We start from the raw sequence: 21470 nt of genomic DNA on the forward strand, positions 1-21470 counted from the left end.
TAAGTTGAAACGATTCCAAAAAAACTCAAACTTTTATGTTTTCGGAAACATTAACATTAAAAAGGATGTTTTTTATTATCTTATCAAAATCGTTCGCGTGAGTGAAAATTCGTAAAAACTTGAACAAAATGTTACTAACTTTCGAAAAATCCTGTTCGTTCAAATAAAATTTTTACAACAAGAGGGCGCAGTTTCGGATTTCGCTTGGAGGAGAAGTTGCAACATTGTACCCGATAAATAGGTGTCCCGGTATCTCATAATTTTTCGCACAGTAAATTCAAAAAAGGGTTTTTCGTTTTGTATTGATAACTGAAAAACTAGTTTTTTGTTGTTTGCCCGTTTTGTATGTTTTTTCAATTTGGTGGTTTTCTTATTTTGGTATTTTTTTTTTAAACATGTGGCACCATCGTCATAAGTACAAAGTAGAGAGCGCAGTGAGCGTAAAATTCTCTTTGAAATTTGCTCATGTATTGACTGTTGATCGCTGTTGAAATGACCAGTGAGATCAGTTGTGTTAACAGAAAAATCGTTAGATTGACCAGGAATCTGTCAATTTTACATCTTCTATTTTTTTAACATCTTCTATTGTAGGTTCCCTAGTCATTCCTATTGTCTTCCAAAATGATTTTAACCATTTCAGTTGTTTTTCGTAGTCTACCTTTCTTTTATCTATAATTACTTTATCTTCCCCTGCAATGGGGTGTTCCTAGTATTTAGCTGGCATTCTAATTTACTCAAACAATTCTTTAATTTTTAACAATATTTAAAAAGATTCTTTTTTTTTTTCTTTAAGTCTTTACATATATATTTCATTAATTCTTATCAATGTTTAAAAAGATTCTTTTCTTTAATATCTCCTATTGTACAAAAAAAATCCTAGGCAAAAATATAATTTTTGCCAATGGTTAAGCGGCACAGGGCCGCTTAAGTTATTCTAAGTTTTAAATTATTTAAATATACTTAATATCCGCTGCCAGTCGTCTTGCCCATTATGCCCTGTCATATAATATTAGTTGCCTTGTTGCCGATTTATATTACACTCCTTTATGCTCGCCGGCATTCCCTTCAATTGTGATATTTGTTCATTCGAGCTCCCGTCAATAACTCCTTCGTTTGGCCATCATACTTTTTGCCGCAGCTTTATTAACATAATAATAATTGCCTTTTAAGGTGGGTTTGTTTTTCTCCAGTAGTATATTTTTCAAGCGGTTTTTTCCTTCAAGCACATTTCTTGATATTGTGGAAGTACGTTTAGTAGATTTTCTATTTTTTAAACTTGGCAGGACCTTTCAGATCTGTCAGGATCTTTTCCTCCAGCAAGATCTTTAGCAGTTTTGCCAATTTCTGATCAAGCTGGCAGGATTTTCCTCCAACTAGATTATTTAGCAGTTTTGCCAAGTTAATCTAGTTTGGCAGGATCGCCATGAAAAGGTTTAAATATTCAAAAATAAAATATTTGCTCACTTTGGGAGTCAGATAGTAATTGTCTTTATTAAAAGAAATTCTTTCCCTTTTATACATATTTTCTTAACATATACATTCATAATTATTATAATACTTACGAACTAAAAATATATAGATTTGTATATATGTAGATTTGTGTTAATGCAAATCTTTGTATTAATGGTATGTATATGTGTAGATTTGTATTAATGGTATGCAAAGTCAGCAGATTGATATTTATATGAACCATGTAAAATGTTTGTATGTGAATATTTGGGTAATTCACATTAACAAAGTAAACAATATAAATTAGTTGTGCGTAAATATTTTGGTGACAAACTAACATTGACGATCGGCAAGTGTATTGACCGTGGTGAGTGACTGAGCAAAAAATAGTAAGGTGTTAACTGACAAGGGTTTCATATTCGGCATTACATTCATGTTGCCTTACCGCTGTGTTGGGTGAATGTAATTTATGTCGCATAATATTGTAATATGATTATGCTATGACTGCGTGTGGTCGGTTCACAAAAATGCATTGGCATAGAAGTTCATGATGCGTAATGCCGCAAATGTATTACACAGGTGGATGGGGGCCGTTCTGTCAGTGGAGCGTTGGGTCGAGCGGAACGGACGCGGCTCCGCGCCATCCCCGTGTTTGTTTTGCACCTGTTCGCGTGTCCAGTCCGGGACTGCTATCCGCTTTTCGTGTTGAAGCAGTCGTCGGAAGGATCGTACTTCCCCGCTGGGAGTTGGGGCAATGTTTAAGGCTGCTGCAATCCTGTAAATAGAGCATAATCGTATGCCGTGATTTTTCTGGTATAATAGCCTGGAGACGGTGAATTTCTCTTTCTTTTTATTCAATTTGTATCAGTAAGGATTCAAAACTAATTAATAATAGAAGTAAACTAAAGCAAGTTTCGGGTTTTTTCTACAGTATGTATAAAAAAGAAATTGAATAGTTGCGAAACGTCTCCACCACAGTTAAGATTGATCCGTAATTAAGTCTAATGTGCAAACTTACATACATATAAATAGTAATTAAAAATTGTTTAATGCAAATATTATTCCATCAAATAATTAATTTTTACTTTCTTTTATTTCTTGACTTAAAGAAAACTGCATTTACATTAAACAGAAGTGAGAGACGATGTAATAACATTTGAAAGTATATAAATAAAATATGGTTAATTGCTAATACAAAGAACGTTGTTAAAATGATTGAAAAATTAAGAATTGTGCATGAAATTTCTTAATGAAGTAATTTTATGAGAAGCAAATTAATTAAAGAACTAAATTGCGTGATGCATAGTGTGATGGAGTCGAATAACGGGAGATTCAGCCAATCAGAATTCTCCACGTCATTCGACTCTTTCTCTGGTAGTGATGCCAAGTGCATACCTACATGGCTGCATGTTAATGTGTTGCCAGATGTAATGTAAGAGAGTTTAACACTACATGACACTACACCGCAAGCAAATGAGCTAAACTGAAAGAGTAGAGTATCCAATGTTGTGACCAGCGGTAGTGTGCTTGGGGACATAAGCTGCAATACTACCTTGGTACTAAGACTCATCAGCAGGCGGTGATTCAGTAATAGCCGGTGGTGGTGGTGGGCCACGTGCCGGTGTCTTATTGTCGCTTCGAGGAGCTTGCGACCTTTGTTGGTTTGGCTGGCGGCGGAGGTGGTGGCTGGCATCGTCCAACCGTTGCTTTGTATTTATCTTGGATACCATTTTCATCCAACCACTGGCCTTGATTACTTTTAATATTATACTAGCAAAGGTCGCAAATTTTTCATAGATGTCTAAATAGTCTATACTCCTTAGATACACACAAAATAATCGTACCTAAAATTTCAAATATTTAAAGTTATTTATTTACAATTCTCTTTTAAACTGAAATTCTTACTAAAATGTAGGAAATAAGAAAATTTATTTCGTTTGATGATCAGACTTTCAGAAGAATATTACCCTGGTTGGTTTATGGCTTGCGCGCCACGTAAAAGTTTGTTGCGTTTCGTTTTTCTAGACATTTTTTTACTAAGTTGTTTGTTATAATTTGCAATATTTTCTTTATTTTAATTATCATCTCACCCTTGGTTTAAATATGTGACATTCTATATTGTTGAAATAAACATACTTTTTGTTTGTGCTGTGACAGCAGTGTTAACAAAACTTATGATTCTTTTACTTAAATTTGCTAAAAGGAATTTTAAATTTTTTTTTACTACTCCAGTTCCATAATAAATAAACTGGATTTTCTTTAAACTTAAATATTTAACATTTACTCTTCGTTATTGTAGAACTATCATATTACTTAGATTTATATTCGTTTATAAAATTCTATATCGAACGTTCGCTGGTAAAGCGGCAAATTAAAACATAAACGAATTCCAAAAAACTACAGAAAATAGCAAGCCAATAGGAGGAACAAAAGCATACTGCTCAAATTTTTTCACTCGCAGTAAATTTCCTCAAAGCAAAGAAAATGAGTATGCTTTTTTTTTGCCATAGAGTTTTTATTTCTCATTAACAATATGTGAAAAAAGCATATGTTTAAATGAGTTAAAAAAAAATCACTATGGCAAATAAGTAGAACCAATTTTTTTGTTTTGAAGAAGGGATATTTTTAGTTAGTCTTCTTTTGTTTATACGTAATAATTTGCGGCATAAAACTCTCTGCTGACATTAACATAAAATGTGGGCATCCTTGAAATTTGACATTTTCCGCCAGGCATGGTATTTTCTTTTAAATTGGCCTCCCATTGCTTTTCTAGTTTGAAATTTGAAATCATCCATTCTAACAAAGTTTCCCAAGTTGCGTGGAATACAGCCTCTTCAAATGTTTTTGTTTTGTGTTTTTCCCACAACGTATTTTATAATCACCACTTGATGCACTTGACGGCGGCCACCGTGGTGTGATGGTAGCGTGCTCCGCCTATCACACCGTATGCCCTGGGTTCAACTCCCGGGCAAAGCAACATCAAAATTTTCGAAATAAGATTTTTCAATTAGAAGAAAATTTTTCTAAGCGGGGCCGCCCCTCGGCAGTGTCTGGCAAGCGCTCCGATTGTATTTCTGCCATGAAAAGCTCTCAGTGAAAACTCATCTGCCTTGCAGATGCCGTTCGGAGTCGGCATAAAACATGTAGGTCCCGTCCGGCCAATTTGTAGGGAAAAATCAAGAGGAGCACGACGCAAATTGGAAGAGAAGCTCGGCCTTAGATCTCTTCGGAGGTTATCGCGCCTTACATTTATTTTTATTTATTTACTTGATGCATAATGCCTAAATCTAAATGCACCTAAGCCCGAAAATTCAATTTCTAGTATGCTTTCTTGCATTACTTAGTCTTGGAAAGCAGTATTTGGAGTTACGTCCTATATGAGTTTAGTCTGCTCTTTATCCAATCTAGCTACGTAGAGAAACAAAGAAATGGAAATGTGACCTTATTTTATGATCTTGTTGTGTCCCATGAATGCAATGTCCCCAAGTAAACTCATGATTGCATTGGCGATTTTATGAGCATTTCGAATAATTTTGAATACATTCATGAAAGTTTGTTTTCATAGAACCTGGAATTATTTTTCAACTTGCATCGCAAGGTTTATTCCTATTGCCATAAGGCCCAATGATTGCTTCATACTAAATTACATAGTTGGATTAAAAGTACAGTCCCATTTTAAGACAGAATGTCTATACAAATGTCTTTATACTTACGAACTAGAATGTACATATTTCCTGTATGTAAAGTCAGCTTATTGGAATGACCTTATTTCGGTACTTGAGTACATATGTGTGTATATGACCAAATTATATATAAGTCACCGTGACCAATTGACCGATATAAACAAATATGTGCAGTCAGTGCATAAGTGCATTCTTAGCAATTTGATATTAATATATCGTGACGTGAGAGGTCTGCATGTATGTAGATATGTATTGAACAGTTGAATATAGTAAAAGCGGAACTAATTCTATGGGCACATTGCACCACCCGCCTTTGGAGAATGGTCATACATAATTTGCGCGCTAAATTATTTATGACTATTCAAGTGGCATTTGACATAATTAGATTTTAAGTGTGCCGTTCCGTGTTATTTCACATTTAATGACCCGTTTATCTTGCTTAGGTATACAAAATTTAAATTGTCTTTCGCATTCAATTGTTGTGTGGTCGTAATTTATGACATAATGGTAACTTGATGCCAAAAGTAATGAGCTTGTTTGTTTATGTGGTTTTTTGTTTTTATTTGTTTACATTTGTTTTACATGTGTACCTATTATGCTGACTTTCGTTTTTTTCTTCTTTATATTGCGGGGGCAATGTGGACCCGGTAAATCGGGCGTGTGCGTCGTAATGAAAAGAAATAAAAAACAAAATTAGTATAACGAGTTACAATGTTTATTGCTAACTTTAAACACTAACAATTCCTGTGTGTGATAAAGATTGATCAACTCACAATACCAATGGCTAATTCAGATTTATTGTGCAATTGGAAAAATTAATTAGCATTCAAAATGTAAAAGATACGTGGTAGGATTACTCACCTGGGGATAGCTGCTGGTGCTCGAACGTTCAAAAAGAGAAGCAGCAGTCCAACCGCGAAAAAGTCCGCGGCACCTGCCGAAAGCTAACTTTCGCGAGTTTTTCCCCTTCGAAGTTAGCGCTCGCCAGGTGTTAAGCGTTACCGGTAATAATAAGACAACTAATGCGCTCGTTAGGGTGGCTGGTGGTAAGACCCCGTTGGTTGCGCTAGCAACCGTCCCCAGGCACGAGATACTAAATGCTGAAAGTATGATATATTGTTTGGTTTTTAATGCACCTGGTTAATTAGACGTAATTTTGAAATTGGTATGAAAATTAAAGGTAATTGTAAATGAGAGCGATGCCAGAACATTATTGCTGGAATGCTCCGGATATTACCAGTCCGAAGACAGTGGGGTGCATGAGAGGCCCATCGACCGTTGTGTCACTGACACGTGTTGAGTCGTTCGAGTTGGAGGTCGTTGGACAAGTGTGCGTCTATCGCGGACTTCGGCGCACAGGGAACGAGGAGTGCGCGCACCAAATGGAGACAACCCCCGGCCTCTATTCGTACAATAGCTGCGGGAGCGATAGCTATGAAGGATCGGGTTATAGTCATCGCTACGTGGCTTTCCTGAAATCATCCTGTCCTAAAGCCAGTAGGGATCACCTGTCGTGGGACTATTGTAGTGGTAGTATCTTCCTTGCGTGGTGGATACGGGGCCGCTATGTCAGTGGAGCGTCGGGTTGAGCGGAACGGACGCGGCTTCGCGCCATCCCCGTGTTTCTTTTGCACCTGTTCGCGTGTCCAGTCCGGGACTGCTGCCCGCTCTTCGTGTTGAAGTAGTGGTCGGAAGGATCGTGCTTCCCCGCTGGGAGTTGGGGCGATGGGTAAGGCTGCTGCAATCCTGTAAATCGGGCATAATCGTATGCCGTGATTTTTCTGGCATTATCGGCAGGATACGGTGAATTTGTCTTTCTTTTTATTCAATTTGAATCAGTAAGCATTCAAAACTAATTAAAAATAGAAGTAAACTAAAGGAAGTTTCGGGTTTTTTTTCTATAATATGTATAAAAAAGAAATTTAATAGTTGCGAAACGTCTCCACCACAGCTAAGATTGATCCGTAATTAAGTCGAATGTGCAAACGTACATACATATAAATAGTAATTAAAAAATTGTTTAATGCAAATATTTTTCCATCAAATAATTAATTTTTACTTTCTTTTATTTCTTGACTGAAATAAAACTGCATTTACATTAAACAGAAGTGAGAGATGATGTAATAACATTTGAAAGTATATAAATAAAATATGGTTAATTGCTAATAAAACTACTGGCATACAAAGAACGTTGTTAAAATGATTGAAAAAGTAAGAATTGTGTATGAAATTTCTTAATGAAGTAATTTTATGAGAAACAAATTAATTAAAGAACTATTTTTTTTGTTGTCGATGGTTTTTCAATACGGTCGAATATTTGTATCTGTACATTAGGCTGCCTCCTCCATGTACTCAAGAAAAACTTATTTTTCGAATATTATGCGACATTCATGCGAGCTGGACCAACTTAGCAATACCTCCAGCAAATAAATTTCTATGAATTTAAAGCTTTTTAATGTACTTTTCCCAAAAAATAATGAAATGTACAAGTACTTTGTATTTACATAAAGTTTTACAAGTACTTCGACATCTTTCATTTGATGTAATACTCGTTATTAACGAAAACTAAAATTTTGATACGTTTTTATATCATTCCAGCTCTAAAATAACAAAATTTTCATGAGTCGAAACACATAAGGACATTATTCAGTTTGAAAACCCACACATTTTTTTGACGAGACACCCTAATGTGTATATTAATTCAATACATATATACATACATACATATATATATATATATATATATATATATATATATATATATATATATATATATATATATATATATATATATATATATATTTATAGTTGTTATGCATTAGATGAGCTGAGCACGCAAATTTAAAAAATGTTTTAAATAAATGTATACGCTTTGTGCAAAAAATATTAACCAATTAGGTGTAGGATCATTTGTCAAAAATATTCGATGATTTGAAAACATTGATGAATTTCCCTCTCCCAACGCTAAATAATGTAATTCAAATATGTATGTTTATTATGTTATGTAATATTTGCATACATATTATTATTTCATCAAACTGTATACGCATTTCTTAATGATCCTGCTAATATTATTTATTTTTAGTACATGCTAAGGTGTGGGTTATTTTGCGTGTATACATATATAATTTTATTTTTATTCTTCGAGTGTTTTTTTTTGTTGTCATTTAATAGCGGTTACGCCGCGGTGATTAGGAACCACTTCGACTGCGATCATAGCGACGTCTGCGGTCGTTGTGATAATTATTGCTATTGTTGTAGGGTGAAACTGAACGACGCCGACCACGATAATCATCGCGATAACGATCATTGTGAACAATTCGATCATCACGTTCACCACGCCTATTATAACGTCCCATATAAACGCCAGGTGTAGGTGTATGTGGCCGTTGTGTTGTCGAGAAATCAACACGTATACGACCATCATCGAATTCCATGCCGGAGCAAGCGTCCTTGGCTGCTTTAGCATCATTTATATCTTCATAATATATGAAACAAAATCCACGTGATCTCCCAGTCTGTGCGTCAATAACCTCTTGTATTCGTTCGATTGGTCCAAATCTGGCAAATATTTCTCGTATTTTTTGTTGTGTTGTATATACACTTAGCCCAATAATTTCAATGCATCGATTTGGTAAAGGCTTTTGCCTCCGCGGTTGTCATACGGACTGCTTGTACGCGAACGTGAAGCGCGACGTCCATTTCGTGGTGAGAGTGATGTTGATAAACTTTTACTGGCTGCCCGTCCTGATGGCAGTGGTGGGGGTGAACGCGTGACGTGAAACTGAACGGCTACGAGATCTGTATGCTTTATCTCTCGAGTGTCGACGCCGTCCATTAGTGGGCCGAAATGGAGATTTTGTATAGCTGCGACGTGAAATGCTACGACTACGCGAACGAGGACTCATCTTAAATATTTTAGTAAGCTTATTGAAACAATAATTTTCCCCCAGTTGCACACAACACAGAAATTATTTATTGTTTATTTTTTATCATCCGGCTCGAAGGACCAAATGTTGCGGGGGCAATGTAGTCCCGGTAAACCGGGCGTGTGCGTTACAATGTTTATTGCTTACTTTAAACACTAACAATTCCTGTGTGAGATAGAGATTGATTAATTCACAATACAAATGGCAAATTCAGATGTAACGTACAATTGTGCAATTGGAAAAATTAATTATAATTCAAAATGTAAAAGGTACGTGGTAGGATTACTCACCTGGGAATAGCTGCTGGCGCTCGAACGTTCAAAAAGAGAAGAAGCAGTCCAACAGCGTAAAAGTCCGCGCCACCTGCCGATAGCTAACGTTCGTCGAGTTTTTCTCCTTCGAAGTTAGCGCTCTGCAGGTGTTATCCGTTACCGGTAATAATAAGATAACTAGTCCACGCGTTAGGGTGGCCCGAAATATTTAGGCTGGTGGCCTAAACACTTTACATTTGAACATATTGTGTTGGCATTTGTTTTTTTTTTTTTTCTAGTGCTTGACGAGTAAAGTGGAATGCTTATAATGAGATTGTTGTTTTTTTTCTTTTGTTAACTTATTACTAGAGGTTTTATATTGCTTTAGGCCTATACTTATGGATTATTATTTCTTTATCCCTACTGGTCCTATCGCTACCTTCTATTCTATGTGTTATTAATGTAAATTTTTATTTTTATCAATATTTTTTATTCAATGTGGGTTAAAGTAAAATTATTTTTCTTATCAAAAATTTTTTCCTAAGGGGATTAAGGTAAAAATACTATTTCTATTGATATTTTCCATTCTATCGGGATTAAATGTTTTTAAAGGTTTTCCTAAACGACACCGGTCAAACTAATATTGTGATATTTCTAACAACTACTTAATACAGACAAATGATTTATTTTTCCTTTTGTTTTCTTTATTATTTCTATAAAAAAAATTTGTTTCATTGTTATTTCCTTCCATTTGGGTTCTTAAAAATATAAAATAGGAAATCTGTAATTAATACAGAAACTTGAGAAGCTGTAGGTTATGGAAGAGCAAGATGATTTATAGTAATAGTAGTTGAACCAATGGATCGAAAACGTTGCAGTGGGTGAAGATTTTTATTTTTAGATGTACTTTTTAGCTTTTTCATATATTCCAGCAAATATTTTTTTCTTTATATGTGATGCGATTTCTGCGGCGGCCACCAAAACAGAATCGTCATGATTTTTATGAAGAATTACTTTAATTTTTACCGGGATTTGTCACATTCACAACCTCTAGGGTTAGTGCAATTGTTCGATCATTGAGAACTTGGGTACCTATTATCTTTTTAAATTTGCCTACTCGAGTATTATTCTATTATTCTTCACCATTTTGTCCCTGAGGACAACTGTTTTTTACTTAATTTTCAAGTCCTAGATTGTCGGCATTTTTCAGGTTGCTTGTATTTTTATGCTACCATTTTCTATCCCTTTGGGTTGAAAACGTGCGCGACATGTCTTATTATTGTAAATTTATATAGCGCTTTATATGTATATAAGTTATCTGTGACTTTCTTCATTTTTGTTGTTATTAGTATTTTAGTATTTTGTGGTAACTTTTAAGTGTTTGCATATTTCCACCTACAGAAAATTGTTGTTTTATCGGGGCTGTGGTCTAAATCTACTACTTTGACAGCCTTCAAGGATGTTTCTTCGATAACTTCCATAGGAACTACTGTTGTATTTAATATGAATTTTGTTATTGCTTCATGACTATCTTTGACGTATTTAAAGATATCTGGACCATTCAAAGGAATTATGCAAATTTTGGATTTGCTATTGGACTTAGATGGGGCTAATGAAGCTGCTGCTGTCGATTGAGACAGTTTAAGGGTTGTTGTTCAAAGGTTTATTTTCGGTTGCTCTTCCTCAAGATCAGATTGTGTGTTAAATATTAGGGTAAAAAAAAAAAAAAAAAATCTTTATCTAATAGAGTACTGAAGATGCTATTTATTTTGTGTTTAAATGGAACTCTTATATACGATCTTGAATGGTTTTTAATTGCCTATATTTGTAATTTTTGAGCATCATAGATATTGTGATGATTGAATGTGCATTTTTTTCAATTGCACGGGAACTTTTTAATTGATTAAATTTGTTTTTTTTTTTTGAAAAAATAATTTAAATCCTTTTTAGGATTTACTAGTTATCAACCAAAGTGAATCCGAATTGACTTTACATATTTATACAATTGACTTTACATATTTATACTTTACATTTTATACAAATTATTCTTACGAACTAGAATGTACAGTGTATAATTTTCTATAATCGGGTTTCCATCCAAAATAATTGGAAAAACGCCTTTAATATTTTATTGCCGACATTTCGACCGTTTATTGTGGTCTTCTTCAGGGCCTAGTTACAATTTTAAAGAAATTAAAATAACTCAATTTAGTTTCGCAGTTCTATAGAATTAAAGTTACATATATATATATATATATTAGGGTGGGTCGATTTAAAAATCGCTCATTGCTCTGTGAAAATCTTATTCTAGGGATCAAAATAAGAAACTTTGCCGAAAGAACCATACCTCTAAAACGAATTCGAAGAGCAATGGGCGATTTTTTTTGCCTCCCCACAAATCGACCCGGCCTAATATATATATATATATATATATATATATATATATATATGGACATTCAATTGACAAACATTTCTTACTTAAAAATCTCTGCGTTCTTCTTCGTTAGGGTTTTCTTTATATATATGTGTTTTGAAATAAAATATAGTCACTTTAATGCTCAATTAAGGAAACGGAAATTATTTTACAATTTAAAATTACTATTTTCAACCCACAATTTATATTTCAAACTCTAATTTGTATGTAAGTACATATGTATACATATTTGACGTTTGTTTGAATTCATGCTTGATGGGTTATTGCAGTTTCATTTTAGTATACACGCATAGATGCCGCTAATATTTTTTGCTTCTATACTTCTTTTGTTTACACATTGTTTGTCTGCCTTTATGTGTATTTCTTTCAGAAGCATTCTGTTTTGCCAGTTTATTTCTCTTGCTATTACTTTACTTTGGCATTATCAAAATCAAATTTGTGCCCAAAAGTAATGGCATGGTGAGCAAGAGCACTTTTTTCTGTGCGCTTGTTTTCAAAATCTTTGCTATGTTGTCACAGTCGTTTGTATAGTTGTTGTGATGTAGTGCCTATATAGCTTTTCTTACGTTGGCAGTCAACGCAGTCAACGCAGTCAATTTTGTATACAATGTTCTTTTGTTTTTTGTTGGGATGTTATCTTTTATTGTTTTGTATAGCTTCCCTACGCTGTTTCTGTTCTTGAAGGCAAACCGTATGTTGTTTGTGTACGCTGTGAGGTTCTTCTGGGTTATGTTTTGGTAATATGATATTGAAAAGGTTTTTATGTCTGTTTGTTTTTGTTGGTTGTTGGTATTGATTTGGGTATTTGACGTATTGTTGTTCGGTGCTTTATACCTGTTGAGTAGCCTGTATATCAATTTCTTTGGGTAATCATTACCTTTTAGAATATCTACAATTATCTTTTTGTTTTTGCAGTGATATTTTGGATCGCTGATGTTATATACTCTGTTTATTAACCCTTTGGCGGTGCTAATTTTTTGTGACAGTGGGTGGATAGGTATATAATTTAATATGCGATTCGAAGATACTGGTTTCCGATACCAGTCCGTCTTCAGTATTCCTATAAATGGTCATATCCAGGAACGGTAGTATGTTATCATGTTCCTGTTCATATGTGAACTCGATTCCCTTCTCTGTAGCGTTAAAAATTCCAAATACCGACGGGAGGATGCCTTCTAGTATTACCAAGTATAAGTCGCCTACGTATTTTTTTATAATGGTTATGTTACAGGCTAGTTGTTCATTTACTTTTTTAATGGCTCCTTGAAACACGTTATCCATTAGAATTTTTACTAACATACAGCTTATGGGTGAGCCCATTGGACAACCATGCTTTTGGGAATAAAATTTCCCGTCGAATTGGAAGTAGGCGTTATTTGTACAGATGGATATCATTTCTATAAACTCGCTTTGTGACATATTGGTACATGTTTGTATGTCATTCCAACGTTCGATAAGAGCTTTTAGAATGGAATCTACCGACGCACTGTACAATGTACAATGTTCGTGTCTCTTGATCAGCGTCAGGTATCATTCAAATAATATATTTTCTGGGTGAAAATAATATGCATTATATTCTATCGTTCAACGTATAATGGCTTGACCAGCAGTTGATGGTTCGCGTATCCAGCAAATATACTTATAAACGTGTCTACTTCCATCATCTGATCATTGCGTGAATCCCAAGAGCCAATATTATCAGGCATAATTCCCATAGCAATAGCTTCAAAACCACTTACAAACTGATAAGGAAAATATATGTTTTTGTATATAAGATTACCTATTATAGCGTGGAAAACCTACCGGGTATTTGGTGTAAGTCATAACTTCAGACCCCAACACCCCTGGCCAGACTCCACGTCCTTTCTGCTTGCCAATATAATGCGTTTACTACTTTTTTAGAGGCAACTCGTTGTAATACCGCCATGCTCAAAATTATCGAAGATATCCGCCCTGCCTATGACAGAGGTGAATTAACTGTGCTGGCGCTTTTGGATTTTTCCAAAGCTTTCGACACAGTGGATCACTCTATTCTTTTACTAAAATTAAGCAAATACTACGGATTCTCTGATAGTTCCGTAAGATTCCTTGAAAGTTATCTTGGAGGTCGCTTGCAGAAAGTAGTGGTTGGAACTAGCTGCTCGGAGATGAAACACCTTGATTCAGGGGTGCCACAGAGATCCATTCTCGGTCCAATACTATTTTCTATTTTTATTAATGATATGACCTATATTACCAAGAGCGTATCGATACATCTGTATGCTGATGATGCTCAGGTATATCTTTCTCGTCCGATTGGCCTATCTGATGATCTGGTGTGCAGAATGAATGTAGACCTTCAGCACATATCTTCATGGGCAAATGACAATAAATTAAATCTAAATGCTTCTAAGACCAAGGATATGTGTTTGGCGTATTCCCGGCAGCTCGTTACGACATTGCCTACTTTATCTTTGCAATGCTTTGATATTAATTATGAGTCTGTGGTTACGAGCCTTGGATTTAAGTCGAACTCATACCTTGGATGCAAGGACCATGTAAACTATACCTTAAGCAAAATATACTACGTCCTAAGAAAGTTGTGGCATTCAGCAGATCTAATTCCAATTAATGTGAAACTGAAATTGGTGAGAACTCTTATAGTTCCACTGATATCCTTTGGGGGGATCGTTTTCGGAAAGATTGACACTGAGTCACTAAAAAAGCTGCAGCTAGCTTTAAACAGCTGCGCTCGATATATATTTTCTAGGCGGAAATTTGATCATATATCACAGTTTTCCTCCAAGATACTTAATTGCAGTCTCGTTAGCTTTCTGAATTACCTCTTTAGAAATTTATGTTTTTCAAAATCCGACAAAACTGGCAACCTTATTGTTCCACGCTATAAGTATCTTACATCTTCCAGAACATTCTTTGTCAGTGCTATAAAATTATGGAACTCACTACCAAATGACATTAAAAATGAACGCTATAACAGGCGCTTTAAATTGGCTTTATCAGAATTTTTGCAAAATATACATGCATAATATTATTTTTTTTAATTTTTCTGAATCAGAGTCATTCTTCTATTTTTGTTTCTTGTTTTGTTTTATTTTTGTGCATTCATACAAATATATACACATAGAATAATTGATATTAATTCTACGATTAGTTTTAATAAATTACTTATTTAACATAATATATATTAAAAATAAATTTAGAAATTCGAAATATTGTGTAAGATCCGAATGTTGATGTACGTTAAGAGACAATAGTCTGACCTGTTCAAATTTATTAATAAACTATATTGAATATATTGAATATATATTGTTGAACTCGTTGAAATGTAACAAACACTCATTCCACTGCAAAGGCCTTTGTTCCATTTGTCATTTATTCCCATTTTATATCCAGTATTGACAGCAGTACCATCACAGCTTATAGCTACAAGTTCGTTTATTGCCTGCTGGATTGTTTCCCCAGTGCCTTCTTTTGGAGATACGTATCAAATAAATTTCGACTCAAGCTCTTTCAGAATTGACCGCGAACTATTTGTTTCTTTTTTTTAGTGTTACGTCCTGTTTACCATCATATGAAATGCATTTATTACGAGTGCCAGGGTTTGTTGCTGCTTCGGTGTGTGCTCTAAATTTGTTACCCTCGCCTGAAATTTTATTTTTATCAATGACGAGATAATCAAAATATTTTATAATTTTATCCGCTGCGTTTGATTCAAAATCCTTTTTACCTTTGCAGCATAGTGTTATTACGAAACAACAGGTTTGACTCACTTATTTACTTTGACTTTCCGTATTTATGATATTTGGCATATCTTTATTAACTTTTCAATGCAAACCCTAATAATAATTTTTCCTCCAAAAATATCATCAGTTTCAGGTCTAATTATAATAAGAATCAGGTAAAATAACAGTTGCAATAAATATTGAAAGTGATATAACTTGTTTGTTAATTATTTTAGTAAAATGGTTTGAAAGCAACATTTTCTTGAATTTTTAAGCACTTTCGTTTGGCAAGGCAAAAATGGTACTTAAGTGGAGGGGGAGAAGGGGGGGGGGTACAAGTTTGTTAGCTGACCTAATCAAGTGAAAACGACTTCATAACTTAAAAGCGCCTTAGAAAGAAAAGTGAAGCTTCTCAAGGCCAAAATAATGACATATCAATTTTAAAAATCGCACGTCAAATAACCGAGTTACAACGAAAAAACCTTTTCGGCTGTATTTGGAAAGATAAAAAAATTTTTTTTTCCGAAACCCTCAACATAATCTTTAAATTTAGGGGCGGACATTATCACCTTTTTTTCGATGGATGTAAAGTCAGCATATTCGAATGACCTTATTTCGGTACTTGAGTACATAAGTGTGTATATGGCCAAATTATATAAGTCACCGTAACCAATTGACCGATATAAACAAATATGTGCAGTCAGTGCATTCTTAGCAATTTCATATTAATATATCGTGTCGTTTGACGTATACATGTGTGTAAATATGTATTGAACAATTGAATATAGTAAAAGCGGAACTATTTCTAAGGGCACATTACACTTTTCTTCATTACTACTTTGGTTGCTCCAATTCGGGCTTCCTCGAATCTTGGCCTAACACAAACAAAAGTGAAAAAAGAGATGCCAAAGTTCCAGTCTTTGGGGCATATTCATAGTCAAGTTAAAGTATGCGCGAAAAAGTTAGAGCATATTTCAATAAAAAGTATACTTTATCTTTATCATAGTCGCAAAAAGCCGGATTCATCAGTTAAAGCCATCGCTAAAGTTAGAGAAAAGCTGTCACTAAAGCTATTACTAAAATCTGTCAAATGAAATGAAATTTCAATTTACGTGTATATTCGGTAATTTAAGCGGTATTTTTGATTCAAGAAGAGTGAAAATGTCGTACTTTGAGGAAATCGAACGAGATTTTGAAATTATTGACGATTCGTGATTAATGAGAATGCCAGAAATATATAAAGAACGATTTGTTCCATTTGTTTTAGGGGAACAAGAGTTTTATAGCCGATATAGGCTAGACAAAGATGCTGTCCAGTTTTTGACGAAATTTAATGCATTTTCATCCGCGTCCACTGTTGCTTCATTCGTAGAATACGCTTTTCATATCCAGCCTGCATATCCTTTTTCATTGCCTCCCACGCATTTTTTTTTTTTTTTTTTATTCGTAAATCATTTATTTTCTACAACTGCTATGTTGCAGTTTATTAGTTCCGGCAAGCAGTCTTTCTCGCGGTTACTCCAGTTTTGTTCTCTTTTATTGTTCTATAGTAATAAATACACGTTTTAATTAATTAACGAAGTTAAAATACATTTTTTATTAACAAATTACTTACTTTTTGCGTTTTTAGCAATCAGGCGCAAGAAATAAATAACAACAAGCAAACGCAAAGACGATTGGCATTTCGTAATAGTTTTTTTATGTAATCGAATTTTTCCTAATGTAGGCTCTCGTTACTGCATGCCACTAAGCTGACTATGATATACTTAGAAATCAAATGTACTCTACCTGTTTAGTGCCGCACCAAGTGAAGCATACTATAACTCAGGACTATGAATATGCCCCTTTATTTTTAAATTTTGATTGGTTCATTAATGAAATCCATATAATTTTGCCCTTTACATTATTTTTGTCGAAACATTTCCAAATCTAAATATCTTATTACTAATATAATACTGAATATGAAATTCTCCAATTTTGGTAACAAGAGATTCTTTTTCATTTGTTATCCTAGTTCTTTAACAAAAACTCATGCCATTGTAATATCAGTTTTGTTGCTTTTGCTTTCAATTCAGCATCTGGTACTGTTCTCATTATTTTTGTGCTTTGTATTTCCAAAGTTTAAATACGACTTTGTCATTTTGTATTGAAAACAAATTTTCACTTTGGACTGCTTGGTCTCTTTAGAACGTTTTTTCCATTTTCACTACTGGTCCCTGCTCGGGCTCGAGCGATTTCTCTTTAGACTCAGCAAAGCTAAAACTCATCAACTTTGTAACCCCCCATAACTTTTTAGGATCTGTAAATTTTATAAAAATTAAAATTCTTCAAAGTTTCAACTTCAAGTGTGCAAATGAAACAAACGTAAGTCGACTATATGTTTGTTCATCACAAATTATCTTTTGCATGCCCACTTTTAGAAAACTAGTACACTAGTTAACGAAATTAAATAAAAGAACAAACAAAATTTTTGAGTTTACAACTTTTGAATTTAAATGTTCGTTTTTTTTACGCTAAGCCGATACTAAGCAGTGACTCGTATGCACATCAACAAATCAATCATTATGTCTACCCATATGTCCATACGAGCAGCGGAGAAGAGACGCACAAACACATGCATATATCTTATCTGAGATGCTCCCAAAGTAAGCAATTATCTGTGGAAGTGTCACTCACATATACACGCGCATATGAGAAGCTATACACGTGCATCTGTAGTTATAATTTTATATCAGTAACTGAGTAAATTCTGGAAGCGCCTAGAAGTATGCGAACGAGAAATAACAGAGTATACAAAGCAGCAACAGTAGAGGCACGACAATCAGTTTGATTTAAGCAAGCTATAAGTTGCGAAGTATCAGTGTTATTGCCAAGTAGTGTAATAAAGAACATTTTTGCATTATTCAATATTGGAGTTATTTATTCAACAGTTTAGTGATTCGAACGTTAGCAGAAGGTTGCAAATAAGCGGAATTGCAGTAAATTCGTTACAATTGGTGTCAGAAGAGGAATTGTTGAATAAATTCCAGAGGAGAACAACGACATGGCAAAGTTAAGTGAATTGAAGATCCAGCAACTGAAGAAGGAGTTGGAGAGCCGTGGATTGAATATATGACGAGCATCACAATGATATTAGCCTCTCGACGTAATACTCGAACATCTCAGGGCGATATCATTATCACAACATCAATAATAATTGAGTGTTGCAGATCAACATGTCTGTTGTGTTGTATCGAGCATTGGTTCGAATAGTTCGACACGACCAATGCCTAGTGCAACAACATAAAAATATACTTAGCGTACACACCCACTTGATATTGTACAACTGTAGGTACACAGATAGGTATATATATATAGATTGTAATTAGAGAGCATGCACTAATACTTAGGAAAGCCGCACATGCGCATAACGAAGGCACATAGAACTACTAGATGATGTTAAGGCACAAATCATACATATGTACTTACCATGTAGAAAATCCAATGATGCAAACTATCACACACCCAGTATGAATGCTATGGCAAACTAGTCTTCATCCGTCCCTTTTTTCTTTGTTCTTTCTTTTTTTTTTACAAGAAACTGGTAGATTTTTTGCTGTATTCGATGTTTAGTAGATTTCGATCATTTAAAAACAGTCCCAAACCGGATCGGATTACCAAGCACAATATCCGTCTTTATTTAAAGTGAAATGGCCTAGCTACGTCAGGGCAAGATGGCGAAGATGGAAAAAGTACCAAGTTCGAACCCTAAGAGGAGTATATAGGGAAATATAAAATTTTAGCTTTGGTTGTTTGCTATTAAACGATCGACAGTTACTTAGATGATTTATTTATGGTTGACGCATTTTCAATCATTTTTTTGGGACTAGTAGAATTTATGCTGGTATATTCCTGTTTTTTTTTTCTTTGTTAAGCAAATTTGGATGGCGTGATCCGTGACGTTATTTCTCATCTCTCGATACGAGTAAAGAAGTTATTGTCTGATCTGACTGTACAAAGGTAGAAAAGAAAAATGACTACTGGAAGATCAGGCGATTATTCCGTTTGACCTATATTGAAGGAGAGAAGATATGGAAAACTGGAAAACTCCCGGTAGAAGCAGAGGTTTTGAATGCGTAGGCCAGAAATTAAGAAAGTCAGTTGTGATATAGACATCGGCAAGACCACCACGGTGGGCGAGAACCACATAGTTGGACCCGAACACGCGTATGTGCACAAAATTTCACTATGAAGTTCTGTTTTAAACGTGAAGTATAAATCTTAAACTACAATAGCTTACAGAATGTGGTGTAATCTAAACTAGCTGAGACTACACGCTACACACAATAATTATTGGAAAGAATATTGAAGTGACTACGTACTTATAGGATATTTAAAATTTTAACTTTTCTCTCATACAAACATGGTTTTCCAAAAAAAGAAAATTTACCCTCTGCTTATTAATAAAAACCTAATTTTATTAAAACTTTCATCAATAATTTAATTTCTGCTCAATTGTGTCTACGATTACGCCACTACTTTGTTTTATAATATTTAATAAAAAAAAAAACTTGAGCTTTATAATTTTATAAATAAAACAACGTATTTTGCATTTACCAATAATTTACGTAACTAAAAAGAAAATGGTGAAATTCTACAAAAATACAATATACATACATACTATAAACATGCATACATTTGTACTACACAATAATTAGGAAAAAATTCTTTACATACATATGTATATTCCAAACGTTTAACAAATAAAAATTTAAGCAAACCAAAAAAGAAAATAAATAAATAAATAAAAACTATGTAAATAGAATCAGGCATTCAAATACTACGAAATATTTATGTTGTTTGGCGGCCACCGTGTTGTGATGGTAGCGTGCTCCGCCTATCACACCATATGCCCTCGGTTCGCACCCCGGGCAAAGCAACATCAAAATTTTAGAAATAAGGGTTTTCAATTAGAAGAAAATTTGTCTAAGCGGGGTCGCCCCTCGGCAGTGTTTGGCAAGCGCTCCGGGTGTATTTCTGTCATGAAAAGCTCTCAGTGAAAACTCATCTGCCTCGCAGATGCCGTTCGGAGTCGGCATAAAACATGTAGGTCCCGTCTTGCCAATTTGTAGGGAAAATCAAGAGGAGCAGGGCGCAAATTGGAAGAGAAGCTCGGCCTTAGATCTCTTCGGAGATTATCGCGCTTTACATTTTTTTTTTTTTTTATTTATATTTGAAAGCAAAAAAAAAAAATTACAAAAAGATCGTAAAACACCAAAAACCTTGAAAATGTTTAAAGAGGCCAATGTGCCCAACTAAATTTAGAAATGTCAAAGAAAAATAATAAAAAAAACATCTGAAAAAAAAAAATCATTACGCGGGTGAAGTAGTAGCTGTAACCTGGGTCCATACTCAGACGCAGAAATCGTCGAGACGGTCGACATAACGGATTCCTGGAAATCTGGCTTTAGAGTTAAATAATTTATAAAGATTTTTTTGTTCTAAATTTTCTTATGAAAAATAGTTAGTGAAGATTAGTTGTATAAATGAATTAATTAGGGATGTAACTAGTTTCTTGTTCATATCGAAAATGGGCTCGCCCTCTTAAGTTCGTTAGTACATTTTTTTTTGTATAATTCAAACCATTCGATTTCCTAGTGATGCCAAAATATGCAATCTAACATGTTGCCAATGTAATTTCAAAAATAATTTTAGCAATAGCAGACATAGTCGCTAGGCATCATACATCGAACTTACAACATTCCCGTCATCGTCGCTGAGCTCACCGTCGCGTTGATGGAGATAAAGTAAGTAGAAATATACGTCAATTACATACATATTGCTTTTTTATTAGAAACATATATCGACGGGTTAGACTTGGCACATATTTTTCTCTTTATATATAGTTTACACACTTACACCGTATAAGGAAGGAGGGCGAAAAAAAATGTAAGAAAATATACAGAGAAAATACAAGAAAATAAATTAGTGGCATATAGGTATCAGATACAATTAACAACTCG

The 21470-nt window shown here is 34.3% G+C and overlaps 1 long non-coding RNA gene and 1 pseudogene across 7 annotated transcripts in view; one reads left to right on the forward strand and one right to left on the reverse strand.

Moving 5' to 3' along the window:
* Nucleotides 1-21470, forward strand: part of LOC137234294 (uncharacterized) — a 385635-nt gene that overhangs the window by 197308 nt on the left and 166857 nt on the right. The gene's annotated exons all lie outside the window — the stretch shown is intronic.
* LOC137235450 (transformer-2 sex-determining protein-like) lies at nucleotides 8300-9040 on the reverse strand (annotated as a pseudogene).

This window comes from Eurosta solidaginis, chromosome X, assembly GCF_040869045.1.
Source record: "Eurosta solidaginis isolate ZX-2024a chromosome X, ASM4086904v1, whole genome shotgun sequence".
NCBI classification, from domain to species: domain Eukaryota; kingdom Metazoa; phylum Arthropoda; class Insecta; order Diptera; family Tephritidae; genus Eurosta; species Eurosta solidaginis.